This window comes from Oxyura jamaicensis, chromosome 2 (assembly GCF_011077185.1).
Source record: "Oxyura jamaicensis isolate SHBP4307 breed ruddy duck chromosome 2, BPBGC_Ojam_1.0, whole genome shotgun sequence".
Taxonomy (NCBI): Eukaryota; Metazoa; Chordata; class Aves; order Anseriformes; family Anatidae; genus Oxyura; species Oxyura jamaicensis.
The window spans coordinates 72,703,226-72,726,605 of record NC_048894.1 but is presented as its reverse complement, the minus strand read 5'-3'; the positions used below and the strand labels follow the sequence as shown (position 1 = coordinate 72,726,605).

General features: G+C 35.3%; 1 protein-coding gene across 14 annotated transcripts in view; it reads left to right on the top strand.

Annotated features, from left to right (window-relative positions):
* CDH18 (cadherin 18) overlaps nt 1-23,380 on the top strand; it is a 551,977-nt gene that overhangs the window by 333,072 nt on the left and 195,525 nt on the right. For 9 of the 14 annotated variants that reach the window (XM_035318020.1, XM_035318019.1, XM_035318009.1 and 6 more), the window contains one exon: nt 11,625-11,701. The exons of 3 other annotated variants lie outside the window; for them this stretch is intronic. The gene's annotated coding sequence lies outside the window, so the exon portion shown is untranslated. Of the gene's footprint in view, nt 1-11,624; nt 11,702-16,851; nt 16,925-23,380 lie in introns of all 14 variants that reach the window. 2 more of the 14 variants (XM_035318011.1, XM_035318008.1) reach the window with 2 other exon arrangements.

Here is a 23,380-nt window from a genome sequence, read left to right as displayed (position 1 = left end):
AACAATGAATGGAAACTACACTTTTATAGAAAACTTGCTCGATGATATACAATAACAAGAAAAAAATGCATAATTTAGAGAACTTTACCTCTTTAATGACAAATTAGTGATATTTGACAGTTAACTATACTAGCAGAGGTTCTTTTCTAGTAAAGCAGCCAAGAACATGTTTAGCCTTAGCCTAAGAAACATAATTCAGTGATTGTCTAAGTAATATTTGTTAATCTTAAACTACTTCAGAGTTTGGTTTGTCTCCTATCTTTTCATTCATAAATTTATATGAATAGTCATTTCTTTATGCAATACAAATTTTGTGTATGAAATTTGAATGCAAGAATTTTGAGATTTTAGGTGTACAATTTGTACATTTACACAAAATGGTTCTTTGAAAACTACAGATACTTAAAGAAACTTTTTTTAAAAAATATTTCCTCTTCCTATATAGGCAAAAGTGATAATATTTCATTTTCATGTATCAGATCAACCTTTTCCTAAAAAATACTTCTCTCAGTAGAACATTTGTGAATTTCAGATTGGAGGTATTTAAAAAAAAAAAAAACAAAACAAAAAACAAACAAAACAACAACAACAACAAGAACAAAACCTGCTTTGACTGTGTCTCTTAATCAGTCTTTGCTCACCTTTTTCTGAATTCTGTGAAGTAAAGAGGATCTCATTTTAAGGAAAGTAGAAATTAAAGTTACACACACAAAAAAAATAAATCTATCCATCTTAGTCAAATCTCTGTTTCCATTTAAAAAAGTTATCTTATGAATTCCTTTTTCAGTCCATGTTTTGTTTGTTTGTTTTTTATATTTACAAAATATTTGTAAATGTCTCTTGGATTAGTATTAGAAATGAGCTACTGTAAGTGTATTTTGGTGTCAATCCTTAGTTTTTTTGACTTTTCCTTGAAATTAGTATGTTATTCTGTTGCTAATGTTTTGTGTATTTATCATGTAGATTATATCCAGTGAATATCAACATTCTGGTCAGTCTGTTATAGTTATTGTGTATGTAGCTCTTTGAAGGAGGCAGGAGCTGTTATAGGTGGGAACAAAACCCACAAATGTCTGTTTCTGAGGTATGACGGAGACAAATATTTTCCAAATCCCAGGATATTGTCTCCAGTATCTATTCATTTTTTTATTTAGAGACTTTATCCAAATGTTACTCAAAATTATATATCTTCAAAAAAAAAAAAAAAGAAGGAAAAAAAAGATTTTACAGTTTGTAGTGAGAGAGCAAAGTTCTTTTAAGAGAAGGCAGTGAATGTTTATGGTAAATATTTATGCATTTTTTGAGTGGGTCTTGATATTTCACTGAGAACTGCATAACATCTGAAAGTCAAACCATGGGTTTAGTTATCAAAATACAGTCTTGAGAAGCTACATTTTAAAATAAATAAATAGAACCTTAGTAAAGTGTTCTCAAGAGGATTAGGTTCCTCCAATAAGTGGCCATCCATGAAAATTGGTTTATTCATTATCTACCTACTGTTACTGACCTTTCTGAGTGAAATGAAAGGGAATCAAAAATTCAGTGATTACTGTTTCAATGAGCATTATCTATACAGCTGAAAACCAAACAAAATTTGAAAAATGAAATTGTCCAGCAGTTAAAGTTCATGAAATATCTTGCCACCTTCCATCACTCCAAAGATGAAGACACGTACCTGACTTTGTGTTCACACGTGGAAGGCCATAGAATATAGTTTTTCCAACTCAATCTCTCTCTCTGTCTAAAACTAACTAAAATAAAATTTGAGCTAGTTTTCCAGGTGGGGAGTGATTTGGAAAAAAAACAGCCAGTATATAACAGATATATTTTGAAAGACACTCCATTTATTAACAGAATAGTTTCCCTGCATCTAAATTATTTTCATCTCCTGCATTCAAAGCTTTTCAGTTTAGCTTTACATTGCATCCTTGACTTTTTGTTTGTTTGTTTGTTTTGTTTTTTGTTTTTCCATCTTTCAGTTTAATTGTCTTGTATATTTCTTAGTATGCAGGATAATCTCAAGTTTTTCTGAAGTACTGGAAAATCCAAACTGCCTGATTGTGGTGGCTGTTCCATTAAAAGAAAAGTATCTTTCATGCCTCAGCAAATATCCCTGTAAAAAGAATAAACTGACTTCAGAATGAGAGCTATCTAAAAAAAAATATGCTTAACTTTGTTCAGTGGTAATTGTGTTTGCAATAGAGACCTGCACATTTGCAAACATTATGTTTGGCAACGTAGCATTTGCTCCTCTGGTATATTTGTGAGCACAAAAATATTCTGGCAAGTTATCAACTAATAGCATATCAAGTATCTTCAATGCAAGAGGAGAAAGTAGAAGGGAAATAATACATGTTTCTGTTAAAATTTCTTCAAACATTTTCAGTGGATCTTCAGAAATTTGTAGAGACTTATTTTAATTTTCATCTTAATGATGAAAATTAATTTTTTAATTTAATTTATTTTTTAAAGCATACCTTTTTTCTTTTCCTATTGTTGATTACCCCTCACTTGTGGATGTTTTATTTAATTGCTGATCAGAAGAATAGTGGCAAATTCAAGCTATAACATTACACATATATGCAGGTCCCTCATAACCTTACGTGACTGTTAGACTCTCACATTGTTTGTAGATCTGCCCCACTTGTGCCATTCTTTGGGCTTATTCAGACTCTGCATATGCCTGAGAAACTGAGTGAAGGAGGAGAATGGAAGGTATTTAATTATACTTTCTGTGTACATCGCCCCTGATCAGAACTAATCCACTGAAGTAACACTGGAGAAAGAGGAAGATTGTTTTGGATGGTGTTTTTGAGCTAGCATGTCTCTGTGATACTGTTAGCAGAGTAATTGCTTGTTCAGAATAGTGTCTGAAGGAACATTACATCCCTAAACCCTGTTGGCAGTAGACATTTTCTGAATATATACTAAATAAATCGTTCTGAGTTAATGATTCTCTATTTTTTTTTTTTCAATAGTGTTTCAAAATTATTGATGAAAGATGCTTTGTAAGGAATATAAGAGGGAAAACAGTTTGATCCACTTTATAATCTGTAAATGATATAATGGAATAAATTAGTTTTGTTTGGAAATAGTAAATATAGGAATCAACATCAGAAAAATCGCAGACACTTATAGGCAAGGCAAAACTGACAGAATAAGTCTTTTCTATTTACTAACTCCTAACATTATTGTATTACAAGCAGTCATATTCTGGGACAATATTAATATTTTTAAGAGTTTTAGTGCTGTGTGCACTTTCACCCTTCATGTTCTGTTTCAAGTGAAGATCTATGTTTTCACTTTGAGTTTTCAATTTAGATGTGTTCAGAACCAGAGAAAATATGTGCATGTATGGGAAACGAAACTTCAAAGATTTATAAAGGTTCTAAGGGATGCTTGTACTTACTGTGTGGATCTGATGATAGCAAATTTGCCATGCAAGTACACTGAATAACTCCTGGAGAAGTATGTTGGAGCTTTTTAAAAAAATGTATACCCAAAAAAGGAATTTGCAAGCATCCATGAATCACATACACTAGAAAACCCACAAAGTTTGTTGTTTGTGCTCAGTCCAAATAGTGTGGAGTTGTATTGTTTCATTAAATTATATACTGTAACTCATCCAAACATAAAGCCTCAATAATAAATAGGAAAATACTCACTGCTATACTTCTATAACCCTAGAGGGTTAATTGTGTACCTCAGAGTATTTGCACCTCTCCAGTGAACCCACAGAGTCACCATCAGACACCAGAAGATGCTTCCTGCTTCCACTGTCCCTGTAATATCCATTGCAGCCCCAGATAGGCAGGAGGGGGAGTGCTGAGTCTTGGTTAGGCTACCCTGGGATGCAGTTTATAGAGTGTAGCAATGCTTAGGTAAGGGATACTTTGTTATCCAGTTGTTTATAAGCTACATAGATGACAGGAAAGAAGTTGCAGTTAACCTTGCCTTGTGTCAACTGTTTCTTCCTCATCAAGTTGACTTAATGTCTATGCTGTCAAGGTGGCAGTCAGGGTTTTACTCTCTCACTCTGCTTGCCAAAAACCTCCAATTACACTTTATCAGTAAAGCTTGGAAGCTTTTGCCAGAAAGTTAGGAACTACCTGTAGCGGCATTTCACATTTCATTTTAAGATACCTTTCATTGGATGTACACATCCTATAGCAATGTGCATTTTAAAATTGTCTTTGATACAAAAATATTTGTAGGATAACTTACAGCATTTGATTGAGACCAGACACATACCAGGCTGTGGTGACCTATTTATATTTTTTTCCTTTCAGAGCATAACATGAAAATACAGTAAAATACAGTAACAAGAACACAGAAGAAAACAAACAAACAAAAAAGTAGCAAGTGCTGATGATATGTGTTACCCTGTAAAAACCTACTCATTTGTGTACTGCATAACATTAGGATGTTTGATTCTGAAGAATTTACACAGACACTTTAGCATTTTGGTTGGATTACTAAGTGTACTATGAAGTATCAAATCTTTTAACCTATCCCTTTGTTGGCATAAGATTTTCTTTAGACTCTAATTTCTGTAATTTCTAATTTCCACCAAGGTTCTATATGCATCATCATACCTAAGTAGATTTTTCCCATGAAGATAGGCTACACATTTAGTTTACAATTTCTGTATTGAGAGAGTGCATGCATTTAGTCCCAAGCTGAGCACCAATTCTTAAAGGATAAAGCTAGGGTGGTGGTGTTGAGGTTATATGAATTATTATGTAAATTAGCATTCATTGCCAGAGGGGTTCTGGTCACTTGAAAACTTTCCAGATATGACAGAAACCCAAAGAACAGCAGGAACAAAGATCATCTGCCTGTCTTCGAATTCATGGAAGACAGCAGTAGACTATACACGGTTCAGAGTTAGTTGGGACAGAGATAGTTGCAATGCATATCTGTCTGCACCTGCCTCAGTGAGTTAGGCCCCATGCACTTACTTCCTTGAAGGATGGGTCATCAGTGTGGAACACCACCAGTAACATCTTGGTAACACAAAATGACAAAATGCTATTGATGCCAAAAAGAAGATGACACTGAGCTGTTAATAAAGTGGCGTGCTTTTATGTTTTAGTCTAGCTCTTAGGATCAAATGGATGAATAAATATTAATACAATTTGAAAATCTTTGCCCATACTTGTGTTTTCAAGACGTCTAACCTATTGTATTAAAATCCATTGCAGGGAATTGGTTAATAACCTCATCACTTCAGCAACACACACTTAAGATTAATTATAGATTTACTTTTTTCTGATTTCTAGAAAGAATCAGTAATAGCACAATTATGAGGATTTTTTAATGCTATCGTATTTCATGTCTGGCGGTAGAAAGAGTTCTGCTTAAGTCATCACTTAGCTGTTTTTTTTTTTTTGTTTGTTTGTTTGTTTGTTTTCCATTCCTTAGCATGCCTTGTACTTCAAATACATAAGACAATGCTATCTACAACCCAGCAAGATTTCCTGTAAGTTTTAATCTTTATTTTCTTTTGTATCACGTTTACCTGAATTCTTATTTGGCATTGTAGACAAAGTTTTATCTGACGGTGGAATTTATATTCACAGAGTTGGGAGTCTAATTACAACGTGTTCATGCCTCAGTGTCATAGTGGGAAGTGCCCAAGTCCCAGAGAATTTCAGAATTTCTGTACTTCTGTATGTGGATTGCAAACTCTGGGCCTGGAAGTTATCAGATACTCTCCCTGGATCTGGCTTTGAGAGTTTAGAAATTTTCTCTAGCTTTGAAAGTTTAGAAATACTGTTGTCAGGCTGGAGCTAGTTCACATTATTGAGCTAATTTTGTTTGGTCTGTTTTCATGCTGACTAAACACTGCTGAAAAGAGAGTTAAGTGGCTAATCAGCTAATTTATTTTCCCTGCTTCTTGAACTTTCCAGATTATATGTTGTGGCATAAGTATTTAGCTAACGTTGATTACATCTAAACCTCAGTTATTTTATTTTATTTTATTTTATTTTTATTTTTTAAATAAAAAACACTGTTACACATTTTCTTAGTAATCGGATTCCCTGAAATGGTTTATATTTATGCTTTTATACACTAAATGTTCTTTCTCCCCAGCCGGTGTGGGGAGAAAAGTTATAGCACTAAAAACCCAATTTCCTTCTGCTTTTGCACATGAAATCCATTTGCTCAGTAGGATTCCATCTAAGTATAGAAACAAGAATAACACACTAGGGAATGCATGCACCTAACAGAGACCTGAAAGCTTCCATCCTCAAACTTTGATAATGGCAAATGATCTTAATGATCTGACTTGGCTGCATCTCATGCAAGAATTAGGAAAAATCAAAAAAAGGCCTTGCTCACTTTGGTAATGGCTGTCCTATTAGTTTAAATTGCTATCTCTCTGTTATATTTATTTGCTTGAAGACATAAAAAGCAGTGCTGAACTTTGCTGCTTTACTTAATCTGCCATGAGCTTTTCTGTTGACACAGTTGGACTATGAGTTGAAACTGCTTGCTTGGATCAGAAATGTGCTGCAGTTTACAAAAAACTAGCTCCATGTGTTCTGCTCTGTACAGAGAGCTTTGGTCTGTTCCTCTGTAAGCCCACTGCAATTACTAGAGCCACCCAAGGGATGACACCACACGCAGCTCAAGTAAAGGCTTTGATTCCATGCGCTCCGTTCTGTCTGATGTTTGGTCAAATGGTGTACTAGATTAGATCTTGTTTTCTTTTTATTTCTAGCTTTTTACTGTAAAGAAACAAAAATCAGTTTGTTCCTCCCTAGTAACACTAACTACCATGGAATAACAGTGGTTACTTTAAATATATTTTAAATTACCATTTCAGAACCCACATTTTCATCACTTTGATTCCCATAAGTTGTTTTTTAAAGGTTCCCTCTCACCATTCACAGTCAGGACTGATGAATATATAAGTAGTGTTTCCTTAGCAAGTAAAGGAAACACTTCTGTTAATCAAAATATATTCTTTTAGTTTGTTTGTTTGTTTTGTTTAAATTATTATTATTATTTTTACTATGCCCACATTTTGTAAATTTTTCAGATTTCCAGAGTATTATCGAGGGTCATTCTGTCAGCAGGAATGATTATTATTTGTACTATAATTGGGTGTGTGATGTTATACTGTAATTTTCCACAGGAAAAAAAAAAAAAATATATATATATATATATATATATCAATAGCAACATAAAGCAGGTGGTTAGTTCATACTATGTTATTCGTTAAGGATAATCTAATTTTGTGGCATTTATGAAGGGCATCTGTAGGAATCCAGAGCATTCAGCAGTTTCCGAGGGATACTATACATCGATGGTTTGAAATAAAGTAATTGATTCCTGAAATCACTTAACAGGCTGTTTATTTCTGGTTGAGAATAAATTTGACATTGGTAAAGCTAAGCCATCTCTGTCTACTCTTAATTATAATAATATCAATAACACTCTTACAGAATGAAGAAAGGATTCCGGATGAGGAAGGCAAGCTTGAGAACTGATGGGAATAAGCAACGGTATTATTAGTATTATAGTATTAGTGTTATATACTAAAGGATTAGTAGAATAAATAGACGTACTACATTTGGTGTTACTGTAGTGTCTACTAGAAATTGTGGAGCATGTTTTCATCTCAGAGAGAATAGGTAAATCTCAGACCTCAACATAGAAAACATGGAGGAATTACCCTAATGTTCATAAGCAGTTATGAACTTGTATCTCTTGCTATAATTGTGAGTAGTTGAAGGTTCCTGTATTTGATTTAAATGGGTGTAGTTTCAGTAACTCTGATAGAATTTGTCATGGTTTATTTTCTAGAGCTTAAGAACATAAACACATTCTTTCTGTTTTTTAACATTTTTTACCAATGTAGATCATTTAAAAACAAATTCCCAAATGCAACTCATTGTACTTTGTACTGAACTGCTGAAGGAAGAGCAGGTTACTGATTTTAAAGATGTTTAAAAACTATTCATTCAGGCCCCTTTAATGCAAAAGATGCATAACAGTATTTGGAATGTAGAAGGCAGCAGGCATCTAGGTAAATGAGGTCCAGCCATTACAGATTGAGTGTTAAGAGCCCAGTGTTGATTTTGGTAGACTGTTTAGCCCCCTCTTTTCATCATTTGGTGACAGAAAAAAGGAATAAAATACCAAAATGCTTAGGGGAGCCTTTTCAAATTGTCACATGACATGTTAATATTCATGTTCAGCCAGTATACCCTGGGTTCCTAAATCCATTGAGCTGGCCTAACTTCTTAGTGCTCCAGATGCTACTTGTCTCCTTGATTCCTTGATAGTATTATTATTATTTTCCCTGACTCCTTTCTAAGCAAACTGTTTCCTTGGTTTAAGCAGTTACTCCCACAGTGGTCTGAACTGTCATACTAAACTGTCCCCAATGATACTTGCAGCCAAACATTATACCATAAGAAGATTTAGTTCAATAAAATACCAAACATTGTTGAATATGTGTGAGTAATACCACTGCTTTAGTTGCTGTAATTGTATTGCTTCAAGTTACAGGTTTGAGGAGATTTAGAAACCTTCACTACAAAATTTGTGTAGTAATATATAATCTGTGGTTCTTCTAGAATCTCTGTGGGATACCCATAATGAAATAGGTCTTTATAACATCAATCCCACCTATAATTAAAGGAGAAATAAAATGAGAACATTGTTAATAAACTGTTTTTTACTGTTTTTATAACACTGATTTCTATATATGACTATGGCTTTTGTCTGGTGATTATACTGCAATACAGAAAGGACAAAAATAAATTTTCATGCACTGAAAGTTATTTAAAATAATTATTTCAATAAATATTTTCAGATATACTCATTTCCCTTTATTATGCATCTTTAGATGAAAAATCACTAGTGCAATTGTTTTTGCGAGATGCAAAGGAAAAGTAAACTAAATTTAAGGTCTTTTAAAAATATGTTTCAATTATTAGCAGCTTAATTCATAACTCACTCCAGCCCTTTTATGTCACCTTGCATATTTCCATACTTTTCACTTAAGAAAATGTAAATTCATACTATATTCAGAGTTCACATGAAATCATCTGGAGGGGAAAGGGAGGAAGGGAAGAATTTGATACAGGCAGCTATTGGGGCAGGTACTGCTTGATGTTTCTGTGGAAGAGAGGACTCCCTACAGCATCTCTCACTTGCTGGCGCCGTGCCCTTGTTGTACCTCTTCAGCTTTTCTGGTGGTGGTTGCAATCTCCTTCCCCTTTATCTCTCCATGAGTTCTAAAAAAGAGGGTAGAAGAGTGTTTCGTACTTTCTACTCCCTGACCTTTCTTTCTGGCTGTCTTCTGTGAGGTTTGTAGTGGTAGTATTTTATTTCTAATGTGTTGGTCTCAGAACCAGAGGAGCTGAGCCTTCACACTGGTGTCCTGGCTTGTGCTCCCTCCCTCTCTCCTGATTCCTTCTGTTTTCTTCCTACAGGAGATGTGCGCACCCAGAAATGCTTAGCTCAGCAGGTGTGCTGGCAGGTACCATTCTGCAGATTAGAAAGATGAAAACTAAATTGAAATATGTGAGGGAGGGAGATTAGTTAAACACTCGATCCAGTATTTTTTCTTCAGAAAGGGAACACTTTTTTATTATGGGATCTTCTAGTGCTAACTGGAGGTTTTCCCGCAGCACAAGACTATAAGTAATATGAATTTCAAAATATTACAACCTAAGAAAAAATTTAAATCAGAATTTCTTGATAAAATTTCAATATTAGTGTTGGTAAGTTTAAAAATAGTGCTAAGATTTATTCATTTTTATTTTATTTTTTCCTGTGAAAATAAATAAAAGACCTTTGGGGAAGAAGTTGGTGTCTAAGTTTGGGGTACTGGAAGAAAAGATTCCTCATTCTCCTACAGACGTCTTTATGTTACTTGTGCAAGTTGATCGATGTCATGGGGAACTGGGAATTGATGGCCACATGGAATCCACTAGAGGAGGACCGATCCACCCACTAGCATGGGTTTTAATGTCTGTGTTGGCTGGGAGCAGCCCTTGGGCAGCAGGGGCAGGGGGTGTGCTGGGGGGTGGATGATGATACCCTTGCACTTGTGGAACGATGTTCATCCCAGTGATGGCCATCGCTTCGTCTCAGGCTCCTCCTGCCACTTTGTGCCTGGCTTTACAGCCCGGGGGTTAGCAGAGGCCTCTGACCCCTCTTCCAGGGCTGATCTCTCTGACTTCTTCCGTGTTGGAAGCCAATGAGCAGTTGTTAGCCCCCTTGCTGTTGCCTGACGGTCTCCTGCCCCAAAGGTGTTGCAGGGCTATAAATTCATCAGCAGTTCAGCTGTACTTCTCCCAATGGGAGAAGCAGAGTGGGTAGATGTGTTTCAGACCTCATTTCAACCAACCTGTACTTTCAAGTATGTTTTATCCCATGACACTTGGCACGCCTTGTTTTTCTACTTGTGAAACTGAGGTAATGGCTGTTTTCATTCAGAGAACATTAATCTTCAAAACTATTTTTAATATATGCAGTGCAGGGGCTGTCACAGCCACGTGCAAAGAGTGGGCACATGCAGCACAGCAGGGGTCCTCGTGTAGTCTCTCCCATCGCCGCTTACTGCAATGGATAGGCAGGAACATAGTAAATGGTGGTGGGCACTTAAAATCAAGGGCTTACTGACCGTTTTTTGAAAGCAGGTTCATATTTCACTTTTCAGTCATGAGGAGCTTTACATCCTTCAAGAAAAAGAATTGAGTTTAACATGGTGACATCTCTAACGTACAAGGTCTGAAATGACTGTTTAAACTTCATTTTTCTAAGATGTTACCTCATGTCTTGTCAATGAGGCTTGCTGTAAATTTTAGATGCTTGTTTGTGCTACTTTTATAGGAATAATTCTAGCACATTTGATTTGTGCTGGAATTGTAATTATTAATAACTCTGTCAAATGGCTGGTGTTAGCATTGCATTGCTTACTGATACTGATATCTTTGGGGAATGTTACGTAATCAGCAGCTATCATGTACTTTGGAAAATTGAAGTTTCTTACACATGCCTTTTTTCAACTGCATTTTCTCCAATGGAAATTTCCATTTCCAGCTTTTATACAAAAATAAAATAAAAGATTCTTCAAAGAAGTTTAATTTCATACTGAGCATGAAACATATTTGGACTTGCAAATGAAAAAAAGGAGAGAGTGATACTAATATGTACTTAGGCACAAACCCTAGCCACTCCTTTACTACAGCAGGCCAGTGGAGAACACATTAGAAAAAAATAAATCACTGTTGAAATATTCATGTTTCACCCTGTCATAAAAGGCTGGAAAACTTAGCTGATATAAAAGCAATGAATTTACCTTATAAAAATAGTTATTTCTGTATTTGTTATCTGATTGCCTCTGTTTTTGTTTTGTTTCATTTTCTCCCTTTCATTATTATTTAAAGATTTTAACTGTATGCCCCACCACAGTATTCTTATGAAGGGATTTCATGTTCATAGATTATTAATAGCTTTTACGATGAAATGATTTAAGTGTTGATACCACTGTTGTACATTTTTTTCTTCAGCTGAAAGAGATTTTTTTTTTAGTAAAATACCATCTCCCACAGTTTCTTGAAGTCTGAAAATCATTTTTGTTTGTTTTTGTCTGCCAGCAGCTAAAGAGGCAGTAGGTTTGATTTGGCAAGTTGTTTGGAGAAGGAGTGGAGAAGTGCCCTGTAACCATTGAACAGTAAGTGCCTGTTTTACCTGCTATTTTAGCTGCAGAAGTAAGTAGGATACATGGATAGATTGGTATGAAACTTTTATAATACTGAGAAGCATATAAAAATGATACTGTTGATTCATTCTCTGCAACTTGTAAGTCTAATTATTTTGAAACTGAAATGTTTTTAAAAAGGGTAAGAGATCTTTATTTAGGGATTAGGTCATAAACAGTATTGAGGTGCACAGAGTAAATTTTTGAAAACTAAAATTGAGAATTACATTAAGTGGCATTCTGTTAAATTGATTTGGATACTAAGTGGTTTTAAATATTCAATATAAAAAGTTGCTAAAATTAGAGGAGGCAGTTTGGATGTGTACATACAGCTCTGCCCTTGGAAACTAGGAACTAATTGAATAAAGATATGCTTGTCAGCTGCATTTGCATGCTACTAAAAATGCCATTCTGTTTTGTACTCTAAATGACTATCAGCTTTATTTGCAGCATGTTTCTCTGTTAATTTAAATGCTTTTTTTTTTTTTTTTTTTTTTCATCATGCCAGATTAAAATTCCTTTTTCAAAATGCAGGTGTTAAGTGTTTTGTGTTTTTCTCCAAGAGAAAATATCACTGAAGAAGAAAGCAATATATAATAACAAGTCTTACAGGGTAGATTTAGAAACAAGATGTGCACAATTAAACTGGAACACTGTGTGTAGCTTTGACTCAGAAAGGTTTTGAAATATTTGTAATGGTATTAAGCACTTAAGCTGTTTTTGAGCACAATCACATAAGAAAAATGTTTAAACTCTGCAACGAGAAATCTGTATTTTTAAAACCCTTACTACGTCAGTAAATTAGTTTAAAGAGTGAATTTTTGCTTTTTCTTAGAATTGAAAGTATGAAAGCATCTGAGGCAGAAATTCATTAATCTGAGATTGTTGGAGTTATATTAGTTTAGGAATTATGGACATTGCTTTAATATGTTCTACTGCCTTACTGTTTATAAGTAAGCAAAGGTAAGGCAAATGCAGTAAGATCTCATTGACTGTGGGACAAGATGTTCTCTGCAGCTTTTTGAACACAATCTCTGGGAATTTAGAGGAGCAAACAGCAGGCTTGGGAAGTGTTGCGTTTTAGTGTTTTTTTTTTTTTTTTTTTTTTTTTTTTTTTGTTGTTGTTGTTTGTTTTTGTTTTTTTTTTGTTGTTGTTGTTTTGTTTTGGTTTGGTTTGGTTTGGTTTTTTTGGGGGGGGGGGAGGAGGGGAGGAGGGAGAAGGCTGTAGCCAGGTGTCGTGGTTTAACCCGGCCGGCAGCTAAACACCACACAGCCGTTGGCTCACCCTCCCCCCTCTCTCTGGGGTGGGGGAGAGAAACGAGAAAAAAACCTGAAACCTATGGGTTGAGATAGAGACAGTTTATTAGGACAGGAAAATAAAATAATAATAATAATGATATGTACAAAACAAGTGATGCACAATGCAATTGCTCACCACATGCTGACTGATGTCCAGCCTATCCCAAGCAGCTGCCCCCCCCCCACCCCGGCTAGCCACCCCTATATATTGTTTAGCATGACGTCAGATGGTATGGAATACCCCTTTGGCCAGTTTGGGTCAGCTGTCCTGGGTCTGTCTCCTCCCAGCTCTTGCTGCACCCCCAGCCTGCCCTCTGGCAGGACAGAGCAAGAAGCTGAAAAGTCCTTGGCTTAGTGTAAGCACTGCTCTGCAACAAGTAAAACATCAGTGTGTTATCAACATTAGTCTCATCCTAAATCCAAAACATAGCACTCTACCAGCTACTGGGAGGAAAATTAACTCTCTCCTAGCTAAAACCAGGACACCAGGATGCAGATTGGAACAAGATAAGCCAATCTGCTTGCTCATTGCTACCAGATGCACACCTCCCAGCTGTCTTCCTCTCTCCTTTGAGACACCATGTCTAATGCTTATTCATACCCTTGGGTAGCCAGTTCAGCACAGTAACCAGAGAAAAACTAACTCAGCCAAAAAGCTGAAGGGGTTTTTTTTTGTTCCTTAAGTGGGCTAGATTGAAATGAGATGTCAGAGAATGAGAAGAAAACCAGTTGAAGTAGACTGCATAGTTCAATAACTCTGGACTGTTGGAGGAAATCATTTGTCTTGTCTACCCACAACCTTCCTCCATCTCTCCAACTAAGAATCAATACCTGTGTCTCTGAGGTACTGTACACCTCCTGCCTGCCACCTCCTTGGGCTTTGGGTGGAAGCTAACTTGAACTGCTGAATAATGATTACTGCAGTAATAGAAAGCAAGGTAGGAACAGAGGCAGAACAGGAAATGATACATTACACAAATTGCAGGGGTTGTAGGCTGATAATGGACCATGAGATTTTTGGAATAAATATTACATATTTTATGAATGACTGTAATAATGTTGGCCATCTCCTGTGGCTGGTAGCTGTACTGCTTGAGAAGTTACCCGAAAACAAGTTGCCATGTGGATATAGTTGCATTAAAGTATTAGAAATCTATTCAATCTGGTGTGTGGTAGACAGCAGCCATTGAGCTGTAAGAACAATAGAAGTGAAAATAAAGCTTTTGATACAATATTGGAAAGAAAGATAAAGAAGATATGACTTCTAAACCCTTTGGCTGAATTTTAGGGGCAATAAGATAGCTGATGAACTTATAGTCAGAAATATAGATTCTGATCTTAGGTTACCAGTACAAATCCCGTCTAGTCCAGCAGGATCGTAAGAGTTGCTGCCTAACAATTTTTCTACACATTTGACAGTAATTATTCTCTTGTTAAAGATTTTAACAGAAGAAATGAGAAAGAGTCCCTGTGTTATGGGCCTCTAGGATATTTTCTCATGTATTTTCAGAAGAAAGTATTTTTCAGAACAGAACCACAACACATTTGAGTGAGTTTGTGTCAAGGATAAAGCAAGATTATCTTGACATTGGCTGTTCAGGGCATTGTTTATGAGAAGGTTCATGGTTTCTGAGAGTGTTAAATCACTGAGAAAAAAAAAAAAAAAGAGAGAAAAGATGAATGCTTGTTCTGATGTTCTGTATATTTGTGCAAAGTGGGACTATATTGACACCACTAGTACACAACTGTCAGTGTGCTTATTTAAGAAATACTGATAAATGAAGAAGAGCCGTTGTGATGTGCGTAGTTGGTGGTTAATGTTATTCTGGTATGAACATTTTTGACACATGAGATTTTGTATTTGTGTGTAGAAATAGGTAGAGGTGTAACTGTCTCATAAAATGTTTGCTTTCCATCATTTATTTTGGTGCATATCAAAGGATCGATGCCTGGCTGTGTCTTAATGCTACCGTATGTAGTCCGCTCCTCAGGAATCCCATTTCCTATCTCCCTGGTGAAAGTGCTGTAAAAAATAAATAAGAAAAAAGTGTGGTCTCTGGTGCATGTTACTTTCATAATACTATTTTTAAAGGAGCAATAGTAGATGAGATGGAGCTACATATGTCTACGACTTCCTTATTGTAAATTATTGGATCTGACCATGCCTATGAAGTGTTTTTTTTTTTTAAAAAAAAAAAAAAATTGTTATCAGTAGAAGATAGATATCCAGTAGCAAGTGGCTTTTAGAAACACAGAAATGTAGATATTTCCCTTTGTTTAGAAGAATGACTTGTTTACAATATGAGTATATAACCAAATTATATAAAAAATGTCTGATTCTTAATAATTACAGTCCAAATAAAAATAGTGAAGGGATGAAAAGAGAAAAACAAACAAACAAACTGTACAGCCATATTTTAAATATTTTTTTTTGGGGGGGGGGGGGAGCAAAATATACGTATTGACAGAAGTGGATTAGTTTTCCCTCACATTTGTATGACAAAAAAAACATAAAAGGCACACCAAAAACAGATAGGACATATGCTATAAGGAAGTACATCTGGACAGTGTTGTGGACTTAACATTACTGAGATGGATTAGTGCTTTGCATCCACATTTTTATCTAATACATAAAGTGAATAAATTTCTGCTTTTGGTAGAATATTCAGACTGCATATTTGAGTGTTTTACTATCTATACATATCTTTAGTTCCTGTTATAGTATATGTAGTATATGTCCATCCTTTAATAATCAAGAAATTTAAAATAAGAAATTTACCTAGCCAATGCACTTGTTCAAGCATTAAAACTCTCTTATCCTCACAGCAGGCCAGATTTCTCAGGCATTTGTTCAATACATGCAGAAAAAACAGGGTCAAACTCTGTCATTTAATAATACATTGGTCTGTTCTTGACATTTTGTCAGAGGAAGATGTCACTGATTGGCAACATTAATGATATAGTGCAGATACATTTAAATGAGCTTTGAGAAAAAGAGCTTACGTGCGTATCAGCATAGAGTAGTGTTCTGAGCACAGTATGGGCACCCATTTCCAGTTTCTTGGATATGTTGTGCAGCCCAAACTGAGTGCTTTGTTGTCAGAGCTGGAGAGCTGCTATTTACAAGAAGTAACTGCTCTTACATGTATTCCCTATTTACAGACTGAAGAACTCCTGAAAATGTAAGCATCGAGGAAGAAGCTAAGTTAGAAACATCTTGAGTTCCTATTCACATTTTTTTTTAATTATTATGTACACCTTATTCAATTCACATGTTTATTGTAAATTTTTATAGTAAATAGAAGTTTAGATTTTTGAAAGATAAGATCTCAAAATAACCAAGCAACACACCTTGTATTAGGTGAAAGCTTGGATTCTGTACTGACAAACACAATTAACTTATGAAAACAGTTGGCGGAGTTAACTACAGTTAAATGAATAATTCTAATTTAAATCTTTTTCCCAGGTGCTATCCAAAAGCAATGTTTAAAGTGTAATCTAATTCTGAACTCCTTTTTAGTATTTCCTCTCTATTGATTTAATTAAGTGAGCCAAAGAATGTCTGTATTCATAAAATGTAGAAAAGATTAGGTAACTTGCTACAAAAACGAATATGACGCTTTAAAACTTATAACTTACTGTCTTCTAAACTTTGTGCCTCACGATTAGAAAACTCTTTAAAGGGAAGAAGGGTATTAGTCTCTTCAGAAAAGTAGAACAGATGAGTGTCAGATTTTACTCTCACTTTTTTAGGTAAAATACTATAAAATAGAATTTGTCTATAAAGTTCTTGAGTTTGATTCAGAACTGTTAATTTCTTACAGAATCTTCATATTTATTGTCATCAGCTATGCATTAAGCACCAAATGTATCATTCTTTACTGGATACTTACATTGGTATGTATATGTGTATATGTATCTTTTCATGTGCCTGTTTACCTTTCACTGCATCAGAAATCTTTGTTATTGCAATAATCACATAAGAGCCCTTCACCGTCCTGCAAAGGGCATACACAAGTGCTAAACACAAGTCAGTGTTGCTTAAATCTAGTATAAGTGTCTCTTACAGAGTCTGTTGAGTCTCAAGAAATGTATAATTCCAGAAATCTCTGCACATCACAAACCAGACTTTAAAAAGGAAACTAATATTCATATTTTAAAACTACAGTAAAATGCATGATGATGTTTAGGAAAAAACAAACGGTTTTGTTCTAACACTTTGAGAGTGTCCCCAGAATATTTCACTGTTGTTTCTCCAGGCTAAGGTGAAGTGTGGGATGGAGCATCGTTGCTATACTAGCTCTTATTCCATCAGTCATTGCTTGGGTGTTATAAATGCTCATGGCAAGCCTATGTTCTTCAGTCTCATGTTTGATCAGTTACTTCAGCCAGTTGTACAAACAATATCTCTATCAAGATCAAATACTCCTGAAGCTGCCTTAAAACTCTTCCATCTGCATCAGACAAAGATCACGAACTTTTATTAGTTTTTTAAGCTCTAATCATGGTGAGTTATTTTCTTTATACTGCTGTTCTGTTGTGGAGCTTATGGTGGCTTGTTATGATAACTGTGTACTTCTTTTAATTCTCGAAGGGTGCTGAAGGTTTGCTAGTAATCTAGTCAACAGTGCAAGCCCGGTAAATAGCTGGTAAAAGGCTTGAATATCACTTTGATTGGCTGGTTAGAGATAATAAAATCAATACATTTATTTATTTATTTATTTTTGTTTGTTTATTTGACTGTTTTCATAGTAGATATTCCAGGCCTCATTAAAAATTTTGTAAGCCGTTATTCTTCTAAATTTATTTTTTCATTGTTGTATTCCTCAATAAATAATGTTATTTTTCTAACTCTGTTGACTGAGTCCTTTCATAAGTGGGATACAGTTTATTACAACTTGTTCTCCTCCACCCACAGAGAGTTTACATGTTGCATTTAGGGACCTTAGTGTACCCCTTTTCACCACTTGCTCGAACAGGATACTCTGGAAACAGTGTAGTTGTAAGCAATGTTACTATAAGGCTCAAAATGAGACTGAATGAGATTTTTCTCGGACACTGATCTTTCCTGTAAAATGTCCAGCATCTTAAAATGAGAGGGTAATGTTTCTGGGTGTTCAGCCCTGACTGTGGTGCTCTTTTCATGATGTCAGATGATTATTAAATCAGGGGATCATGCTAAACCCTTATCCTGCTCACTTACAGAAGCAAAGCTGAGCTCCAGAAAGTATGTAAGTTATAGGTTGAGTATGTAAGTTATGTTTGGAAAGTATGTAAGTTATGGTTTGCATTGGGTGCAAAGAATCCAATATAAAACATTTGCTGTTTTAAACTTAAAACTGTTAGTCATACTGTGATTGATTTCTGGAAGACTTTCAACCCACGCTAGAAAACCCAGTGTTACATGCCATGTCTCTTATTTATGAACAATATGAAAGTGAGCTTAGTGTGTTTCACTTGCTGTTAGACTATTGTTCATGTGTTAATGGAAGAAAAACATGTTTTGAAACTGAATGTTATGTTCTTAAATTTTCCTGGTGCTTTTCAATATGTAATGTTATTTGTCTATGGTAACTATTCTCCAGGTCCCCCACTGAAATGCCAGTGACCTGATCTTTAAAAAGTTCAGTTTTAAGCTGAGTTCTAAGCAAACAATTAATCCCATTAATGTCAATGAGCTTTTCATTAATAGGCTTAAAGTTAAGTAGGTCTTTTTTTGTTTGCACAATCAGAACCTAAGACATGATTCTACTGATTAACCTCGTTTCTCCTCCCCGTTCTGTTCCTGAAGAGTTGTTGGTGTTATGACTTTGACATTACATCTCAACTTACCTACCTGCTTATCTGTTCCTGGAACGCTGATTGGACAAGAATGGAAGCTAAAATTTTCAAAAGAATATAGTGAAGTTATATATACAAAGCCTATGGCAATTCAGTAGGATTCGTATATTTAACACATTTGGAGATTTAAAGCTTATTACATGAAAATTGTCTGCTGTATAAAACTTGAATTTATCTTAAGACTTTAAAATTTATCTTAGGATTAGGGGGGTTTTCATAATGTATTTAACTTAGTTAAATCATGTACAATACTTCAGTCATGTCTATATATCTTTTCAAAACTCACGCTGAGATGTTTTTCTTTTAACTCTTCTATTTGGATTTCACCTGAAATTTAGTACAGCATTTCTTTCTGAATTTTCAATACAACAAGTTAGAAAACTTAAGAAAATATTTTCTTGGGATATTCTGGAAATTTTCAGTATCTGCCATGACTACACTATATTGACTACACTACTATACAGAAGTTGTTTCTTATAAAGTACAAATGACAGGATTTTCTTGTTGATGTTCCATGATAGAAAATTTAGTTATCTGGGCTTGGGAAATCATCCAACATAAGAAAGATCTTCAAAAATAAGACAGTGAAAATCCATTCTGCTAGTCAACCTTCACCCTAGGGTGAAAAGTTCAAGTAAGTATTTGATGCTTGTGTTCATTTCTACTACAAAGTGGCAGTAAAAACACTTACTGCTACAAATGTAGCTCTGATTTCTTTCAAAGAAAAAAAAAAATCTGAGTTGTGGGTTCGCATTTCGCATTTGCTCATCTGGTGAGACAGCCTTCTGGAAAAAACGTGGTTTTCTGATTATTAAAGATTATTTTCTTGCCAAGATATCGAAAGTAGGTAACAAAGATATTTCTGTATTTGAAACAGTAATTATACATAGAAAGTTCCAATGCCAAATTACATTAAAGTTATTTTTTTTATATATAATTATTATTTTTTTACTTTTAGGCAGACACTTAGACACTTCTTATTTATGTACTAAGCATATGCACTTTTATCTCTATCCCCTTCTTTCATCCATCAGGGCAAAGATGCCTTTGCAATTTAAGTAATTGTTTTGTTAATTGATTCTGACTTTTGAATACTTTGCAAAATGAGTTGCTAAGTTATATTGTTTGTATTTAACAGATAACTTATTTTACTATAAATATCTATGAGAAAGCTGTGACATGCCAATTGTAGAATTCAGTATGTATGAGGAACTCAGTCTGAAATGGAACTGAATACATTTAATGATGGAGGTGATAAATTGAGAAACATGATGATTTAATACTGGCTGAGCTGGAAGAGTGAGAAAAGAAGACAGGACGATAAGAATAATAATAATAAAAGAAATGCACATTATGTACTTTTCAAGACAGTAGAGAAAGCTGCTCATAATGAAAGTATCAGTTCTGCCAGAGAACAATCTAGTCGTACTGTGTAAAAGGCAAACATTTTTAGGGAGATCAGAAGAAATCAACGTATTTGCAGCAGTGTTGCAAAGTGTGACTGAAAGTGATTATAGAATGGTTGGTAGAAGTAATGTCACAGGAGAAATCAGTGATTAAAAGACATCTCAGTTACAGTGTGATGTGAAAAGATATGTTTTTAAATACAGGCTCTAAATTTAGACTTGACATACATGGATATCCCCTTAGCTTTTCTTTCTCTCTACTTATGGTATTACTGTATCTGCACAAGAAAAATCCTGGAACTGCCGATGACTGTTTAACAGAGCTTTCTTTTGAAATTATTCCTTTTCTACAGTGTTGGTTTCCTGGCTGATAGAATCATAGAATCACAGAATCACAGAATACCCTGACCTGGAAGGGACCAACAAGGATCATCAAGTCCAACTCCTGGCTCCACTCAGAACCACCAAAAAAATGAAACCCTATGTCTGAGAACATCATTCAAACACTTCTTGAACTTCAGCAGGCTTGGTGCCATGGCCACTGCTCTGGGGAGCCTGTTCCAGTGCCCCACCACCCTCTTGATGAAGAACCTTTTCCTAAGAGCCAGCCTGAACATCCCCTGTTCCAGCTCCATGTCATTCCCTTGGGTCTAGTCGCTGTCCCCAGAGAGCAGAGCTCAGCGCCTGCCCCTCCTTTGGATGCTCTGTAATAGTGTCAGGTCCTTTTTATACTGTCTCACCCAAAACTGCGTGAAGTGCTCGAGTTGAGGCCACACCAGAGCAGGGCGGGACAATCCTGTCCCTCAAATGGGTAGTAGTGCTGTGCTGTTGCACTCCAGGGCACAGCTGGCCCTTTTGGCTGCCAGGGCACACTGCTGGCTCACGTTCAATTTGCCGTCAACCAGAACCCCCAGATCCCTTTCTGCAGGGCTGCTCTCCACTCTCTTGTACCTCAGTGCTTTACTTCTGAGGAGGATTTTTTTTTATTTGTTCTTTTTTTGACTTCCATAAGTCTTTATTATTATTATAATTTATTTGAATTGCACCCAAGTTCAATATTTCTGATAGTGTTTCCTAGATAGTCTCAACTTTATAAAGCAGTACTAAGATGGTTACCTAGGCAGTGTGGACCTTGCAAGGTTTTACTCTCCAAAAGGGCCCCATACTCTTCTTGAATGATGCGTAGAGTTCAGCTGTTTTCCACATAGGTCTCTCTGTGGGATCCAGCCATCCTTTGTGGCTCTGTCTGTAACTTCTTATATTGTTATCATCTCATGTGTCCGTCTAGTTTTGCCATATCCAGTGGTTTCTGGTCTTCTGTTCAGCTAGCTTAACCCCAGGCCACTACATGTTCCTCTTTTCTACAAGCTTTCCTGCAGCTAAGCAGTCATGTCCAACCCAGAAGCTGACCTTGCTCTGAGCCACAGGTTGGATCAGGTGATGCCCAAAAGTTCTTCCTGACCTCTGTTTTGTATGATTATACATGTGATGTCAGGATGGTGTCAAATTGATAAAGACTTCATGGCACTTTCAGTGAAGCCAGTACCAATTTGCTTTGGTTTTGTGTGGCACTCAAAAATTTAAACTTTAAATAGAATTCAGGTTACTATTTCTTCTTTGCAGGGAACAAGAAGGATGATCTTGGCATTTTTTATTATTTTGCCAGTAACTGGCCCAAGTAGATGGTGTTGTCTGTCAAAAGTTAGACACTGTATGACCTCTTAATGCTGGTTTCTTAAAATCTTTATTACTTATACAAAATAGCAGGGTATTCTGGAAACTGAAATGTTTTGTCAGCCACTCATAAATTCTTCCTTTCATGTATTGCTGTAATTAAGGGTTTCTTTATATACTCACTGTGGGCTTCTGCCTTATAATGTTTATAACTTAAAATACATTAATACGTTAAAATACATTAATACAGCTAAAAAATTCAAAGGTACACAAGATGCTCTCTTGTGTAACCAAAGAATGAAGCTGATGCTGAGTGCTACTGAACTTGAAGTAAAAGTTTGTCTTTGTTAATTTAATGGCAATTTTGCAGTTTGCCTAGGGGGGAATCAGAGTTTCGTCATTTGAATCTAACATAAAAAAAAAGGGCTAAGTTGGTCGTAACTGTGATGGACAGTTGGAAATACAAGTTCAGCTTAATTACTAACCAAGGAAAAAATCTGCAAGTAGCATGCATTAAATGAAGAGTATATTGGGAATTTTCAGTCAGGAAGTTATTTAATTGCAATTTTTGTGTTTGTGAAAAGCAAAACTGTTTATAGAAGGTTGCATACAACTGTTTATATGAAGGCTCAAATTTAGTTACTTATGCCATTTAAATGTTTTAAAAAGAAAATGACCTTTGCTTTGAAAGTTAGTTGATTCTAAATTTTAAAATATTCAATTTAAACAAAAATATTTTGTGTCTGTTAAGTAGAAGTGGCTCATTTGCCTTGACTCAGTTTTATTTTCCTTCATTATTTCAATAATGTTGATACATTAAAAAATGGAACAAAAATTCTGTTTTTCTTCCTGTCTTGTTATGTACCAAAAAGTGTAGATTATTTCAGAAACAGTGGTGGCAATTTATGTTTTGATTCAAAAGAAAGGGAAAAATCAGCCAGTAACAATATATTTTAGTTATTTTCTGTATTAAAATATACACATTTTAGGCATGCTTTCTCACAGAACAGTGACATACTCTTGACATACTGGAAAAGGAATATTTTCAAGCTTAAAGCATATACAGTAAGATTTATTTAAAAGGATAGGTCATTTAATATTTTTCTCTAAAACACTGAGATATGGGTTTAAGTAACCAGTAACATATTTATCACTCTTATAATCTAAGAAACATAAATACATTGCATTTGAAATATTCTAAAATTTTGATAACAATAATATAATGAATAATTTACATGATTTTAAGAGTTTCAAACACAGAATGCTGAACTAGTAGCAAAGGATGGGAGATAAATGCTACAGCATTTGGATGTACGTAAGTCGATGGGTCCGGATGGGATCCATCTGAGGGTATTGAAAGAACTGGTGGAAGAGCTGGCCAAGCCGCTTTCCATCATTTATGGGCAGTCCTGGCTATCAGGGGAGGTCCCAC